Raw genomic sequence first — 6,000 nt, 5'->3', positions numbered from 1 at the left:
TGAGTATGTCCAACATGTGACTACTCGGACGAATTAATTATATTAGATCCATTTTTTAGTCAGGAAAACCAAACCACTTAGGGCCACCATCAAGACCCTAACAAATTGGTAAGCCATCTTCTATTCGTGAATGACCTCAAGATGTATGCCAGCTCAGACGCTCACTTATGTAAACATATGTAGGTTGCACATACATTTGGAAAAAATATTGGAATGAAGTTTGGCTTGTGCCTAGTGATTCTTCAGAACGCATTGTGTAAAGACTGTCTCGTAAATGAGGTAGAAATGTAGTATTGGGGATCCCAGCTTAAATGCTATCTAGGTAGTTTGGAGAAATAGTAAGTTATGTAAGTATATTCTCGATTCCCATCAGCGAGTTTACTGGGGTCACAGAAGGTTAGATTTTACACTCATCAAACTCAGTCACCTTTAATGACTGCCAAAGAGAAAGTTCGCACTTGTCATGTGACTGTTCAAACAACCTATGCCGCATTTGATTCGCCTTTTATTTTTCTATAATTTTCCCTGTTCATATTTATATCGTTTATTGGGTGTAGGTAACTTAACATACTAATTATAAAATCACAAGGATAAACTGGAATTAAGTTTGACAAAGAGAACGTATTATAAATATATCCGGGACTAAGAATGATTGGTCTATTTTAATAGTTTAAGGAAGTTTAAGTTTAATTGTTTATTGGTTGTTTTCCTTTATCTTACGATCGAGAATCATGATATGAAACACCTTTACACAAACATTCGTTTAGCCACTCCTTAAATGGCGAGTGTGACATTCTAAACAATCAGGCAATGTTTGCACAATTTAAGTGATTTCGTGCATTATGTACAATATGCCGTAGTCTGTCATATAGAGACAAAGATTTAATATACAAGGTGGAACGATAAAATTATCGCACTAGAAAAAAATGACATGATTCCATTTCCGTTTGAAAAAACTGGTGTTCTTTTATTTTTTTTTGCTCCAGCCCATCTACTAGTTGGTATGTCGTGTACAAATCTCAAGAGCAATAGAAGCGTTCTATCATGTCTTAATGTGACACAATCTTCGACGAGCGGGATCGGCAATGCGCCGCTGTACAACTCATGTTCTCTACCGATCCAATATATGACAACAAAACCATTACCAGCACCCCCAAAATACAAATCCGGATGGCTCAACGCTTGATGCCACAGCTCAACGGTGTGACTTCAAGTGGGAGCCATACCATGCCACCTCAGTTTGGAATAATTGAAAACAGAGTGTAGAGTTCTGAAGTTGGATGTTTTGAGAACAGAGTGTCGAGTTGTGGAGTTTGAAGTTTTGGCAAAATAATGTCCGATTGTGGAGTTGTAAGTTTTTACAACAGAATGTCGAGCTGCGGAGTTGGGAATAATTGACAACAGAGTGTCGAGTTGTTGGAGTGGAAAAGTTGACAAAAGAATGTCGAATTGTGGAGTTGGAAGTTTTTATAACAGAGTGTCGGGCTGTGTGTTACACAGTCAGTCAGGCGTCTTGATTTTGAATGATGATCAATGTTAGATAGTGCGGCCCGAAAAGCGGAATTGGCGCTGGTGGTGTTTTTTTTTTTTAATCGAAAAAAAAAACGACTAAATTACATTTTTGTTTGTTAAATATGGAAACATGCCAAATAAGGTCAATCTTTCTTAATTTAAACAAAAAACACTCACGTCTAAAAATAGAAATCAGATGAACAATACATGGAACGTCTCGGTCGATATTCGATCATTCTATGTCAACGAAATCAAGTATCTAGCAGATCGAGTTACGCCTACGTGTAGGTCGGAGTCTCTGGGCGAACGTGACAGAAATCATATAAAAAAACGTGCAGATTTTAGCAAGAGAGTAGTCGGCCGGCGGTACTGGTGAAGAGACAATCACCTCGAGTTGAATAAGCCGCGCCCTCTGGTCCCACCCTTAGAATCGAGACTCCTGGCAGTGTTGACTGCCCCCCCCCCGGTTCTTTTCTACATATAACAAGCGTTGTTTTTTATTTTGTGACGTTATCATCATCACTAACACCACACGACAAAACGTCTTAGTGGAGTTGGATGTTTTGACAATAGAATGTCGAGTTATGGAGTTAGGGTCGAATTGTGGAGTTGGAAGCTTTGACGACAGAATGTCGAGTTGTGGAGTTGGAACTTTTGACAACAAAATATCGAGTTGTGAAGTTGTGAATAACTGACAACAGCGTGTCGAGTTGTGGAGTTGGAAGTTTATACAACAGAGTGTCGAGTTCTGGAATTGGAAGTTGTTTACAACTGAGTGTCGATTAGTGGGGTTGGATTTTTGACAACAGAATGTAGCGTTTTGGAGTTGGAAGGTTTATTAAAAGAGTGTCGCGTCGTGGTATTGAAAGTTTTGACAAAGGAATGTCGAGTAGTGGAGTTGAGAATAATTGCTAACAGAATGTCGATTTGGAAGTTTTGACAATAGGGGTCGAGTTCTGGAATTGGATGTTTGGTAAAACAGAGAGTAGAGTTGTATAGTTTGAAGTTTTTACAAACGAATGTCTAATTGTGAAGTTGGACGTTTGGACAACAAAGTGTGGAGTTGTTGAGTTTGATGTTTTGACAACAGAATGTCGAGTTGTGAAATTGGGGATAATTTAAAACCAAATGTCGAGTTCTGGAATTGGAAGTTTTGACAACAGAATGTCGAGTTGTGGAGTTGGAAGTTTTTACAACAGAATGTCGAGTTGTTGAGTTGAAAATTTTGACAACAGAGTGTCGACTTTACCTGAGAGATTGTTAGTTTAACCATAATCGGAGCGTGCTCCCTGGCAGTTACATATATATTTTGCCGTATTGTCTTAGTGAGTGATTCCCTGAGACGTTTTAATTTATTATATTTCGATAACCATGCGTAATCCTCAAACATCATCAGTGTTTCTCCATATCTCCTCGTGTTTCAGGAAATCGTTATCATCATTTTTACATAAAGATTTGGATTTAGAGAATTTATGCTTTTCATTTTCAGCATATATTCTTATGAATTCTACGTCAGATGAAGCTGTTTTAATATGATCATCATTCGAAATTTCTAACTTGAAAATGTTGGTAAATTGTAAATGAGACCAAGTAAAAAACTAAGGAATTGTCAACGCCGTGATGTATGGCGTGGCCGTTTAGAGGAGCGATACTGCCCCCATTGGGGAGATTAAGATCCCCAAAGCCCTGATTAAGGCCGGGTAAATATGCTGGGAGTGTCTGTTAAACGTTAATTGAATCCCGGACAACAGCAGGTGATCTATAAAAAAGAATGAATTTATTGTGCTTTGTAAAAACAGAAAGATATTTTATGGTTTAAAACAATAACAGGACATGTTAGAATAATGTGGAAATGGAATCATACATTCGTTGGCCTGAGGAACACCTGCTCAGACTTGCTGGCTTTCTGAATGACAGGATTGATCTTTTGGGCGTGTGAGAGAAATTTACTTTTGGTCCCAGATTCGCAGGCTATAGACGACCTGCTAATATGCACACATGCGAAGAGTTGGGAATTCCCTGTTTGACGTGTTGGATTCTGGTTGGTCTGGCGGATTGTCCCGACCAACCCTGTTACCTTAGTATTTAAGCAAATGCCCAGGCCGTATTTAGCAGATTGAAACCAAATCTCGAGAAAAACATACGCTCCAAGAACGCCACAACACCCCCCTCCATCCATCCTGACCGCCATCGTAGAGAACGAAGAATAAGATTTTGGAGAATCTTGATGTACATATGTAAAAACTTGTAATTTTTCGTGAAATTAACTTTTTCGTAGTTAGAACTCCCTGAGTCTGTTTTCCTTTCCTGACGTGCATGCAAAGCTAATTGATTTTCAGCAGAATCGACACGAAGCCTGATCGCTGAGAATTTATGTGAAGCCCTCTCGGAGAAAGATAGACGATCAACGGTCAGACAAGTTCAGCGGTGTCAAAAGTCATTCACTGATCTGGGCGAGAGGACCACAAAAATGTACATAAAAACAACTGTAAATAAGCAAATAATTTCAAGGAATCTGAGAATAACCGTTTTGAAGTATATTCAACCTTCAAATACTAAAAAATATTATTTAATTTTTTAAAGCATCAGTAATCAGGCAAAATGCAGATTAAATAAAAAAAAATATTTATTTGAATTCGAATTTCTGACTTATTTAAGAGACGTCATCAAGAAAATAGAGAAAGATATTTTCTTTTTGTTTCTTTTTACGCAGAAATGTGTCATTTAACCGTGTTTTTTAATCTTATCGAGAATTGATCTTTTTTCTCCGACTCTAGTGATTTTGTGCTCTGATGTGTAAGAGTAATAATCAGAAAATACAGAAAATATTTTCTAGTAACGCGGCATGCTGTCACTTAGCCTTTTTTGTTCCTAACGAAGATTTAGATTTTTCTACATACTTTATTGGGGTATTTATTTGTTTGATATTGTTTTTGCTTTCGTCGTTTACGTTCTACCATATTTTAGTTGAATGTAATGGAGGATGTACTTTAATAATCCTAATCGATTTTAAACAAATCGATTTTTTGTGATGTGTACATGTGTTAAAAAGTTGTTTTTTTTTTTGGTGGGAGTAATAAACTTTTTGATCTAATATCCCATACGATAATTAATCGAAATTTGAATGTAGTTTAAATTCAAAAATGTATTGTTTAAATTAATAATGCCGCTTGTAGACGTTTAGGTGAAACGATCGAAATGTGGCTTTAAGTGGCAAGTAAGTTCCACCAGTGTAATTTGAAATCGACTACGGTGTGATCGCTTGCGCCTACCTGGATATCTTAACCAAGAAACTCGTCTATTTTAATAGAATATTTAAGCTAAATATATCACCACGATTTTCTGGCCACCGCTCTCGCGCGCCCTCGGCTATTCCCATCATGAAGTGTGTGTTTTTTCATGGGTATAATTGTCCGTTTGGTGAAGTCCACTGTCAAAGTCTTCCGTTACTAGCGCATTGGCTTGGATGAGGTAAGATTGTAGCATATCATGTCTGAACAACGTCGTCACTTCTGCAAAATGATGAATAGGAGTATATACATAAATATTCGAATAATAATATTTGTGTTATTACCTCAAGTAGTTATTTATTTTGAGCGTTGAAATAAAATAAAAGAATGTAAACAGACTGTTACAACGTCTGGTATGCAACAGGTTTTGGTATGGGAAACTTAATGAGAATATCAAGAATTGATTAAACAATAGTAAAGAAAAGTGTAAAAAGAATTGACAAAATAAGATTTGGGTTAATTTTATTTAGATTACGTTGAAATTAAAATGTAATAAGTAAACGCATGCAGGTAAAAAAATGTATGAAATTAATGAGTAATTGACAATCAAGCAACCAAGAAACATAAAAACGAAGCAAATGTTTTAAAAAACTATATTAAAAGCACTTTTAGTTTTTTTGTTTTTGTTATTTTTTTTTCACATCAAGCAAGTTGCAGTGCCACTTTCATGTAGGGGGCTACTATCAGGAACATGTTGCCAGAATACTATGAAGGGAGTTGAGCAGTTAGATCTCTGCTTACATTACACTTGAACTTCTGCGTGTCAGTACAGTTGGGGAAGCAGAAACCTGAAAGGGAATTCCAAAGTCTAGCAGTTATGGAGAAGAAGCTATTAGAGTAGAAGTCTTCCTTACATCTAAAGATCTCTACTGTGTAAGGGTGGGACTTTGCTGCTTGTCGGGTTTGTCGGGGGTATTTTTGTTGGGGGGTATAAGTGCTTGCTGTTCGTCAGAACATGTAGCATTCAAATACTTGTAACACAGGCAGAGGGATGCAACATTTCCTCGATGGGACAGAGGTTGAAGCTTAGAGGACAGTTCAGGACCTATCAGGTTGGCGACGCTCTTTTGAACCTTGTCCAGGAGTTAGACACTAGTAGCAGATGCGCTAGCCCATATGTGTCAAGAATACTCTATATATGGGTGAATGGTGGCCTTGTAGAGGTACAGGATACTTTCAGGTGTAAGTAACTTTCTAG

This window comes from Euprymna scolopes, chromosome 6 (genome assembly GCF_053919585.1).
Source record: "Euprymna scolopes isolate OS-2025 chromosome 6, ASM5391958v1, whole genome shotgun sequence".
NCBI classification, from domain to species: Eukaryota; Metazoa; Mollusca; class Cephalopoda; order Sepiida; family Sepiolidae; genus Euprymna; species Euprymna scolopes.
Note: the sequence above shows the minus strand (reverse complement) of the source record.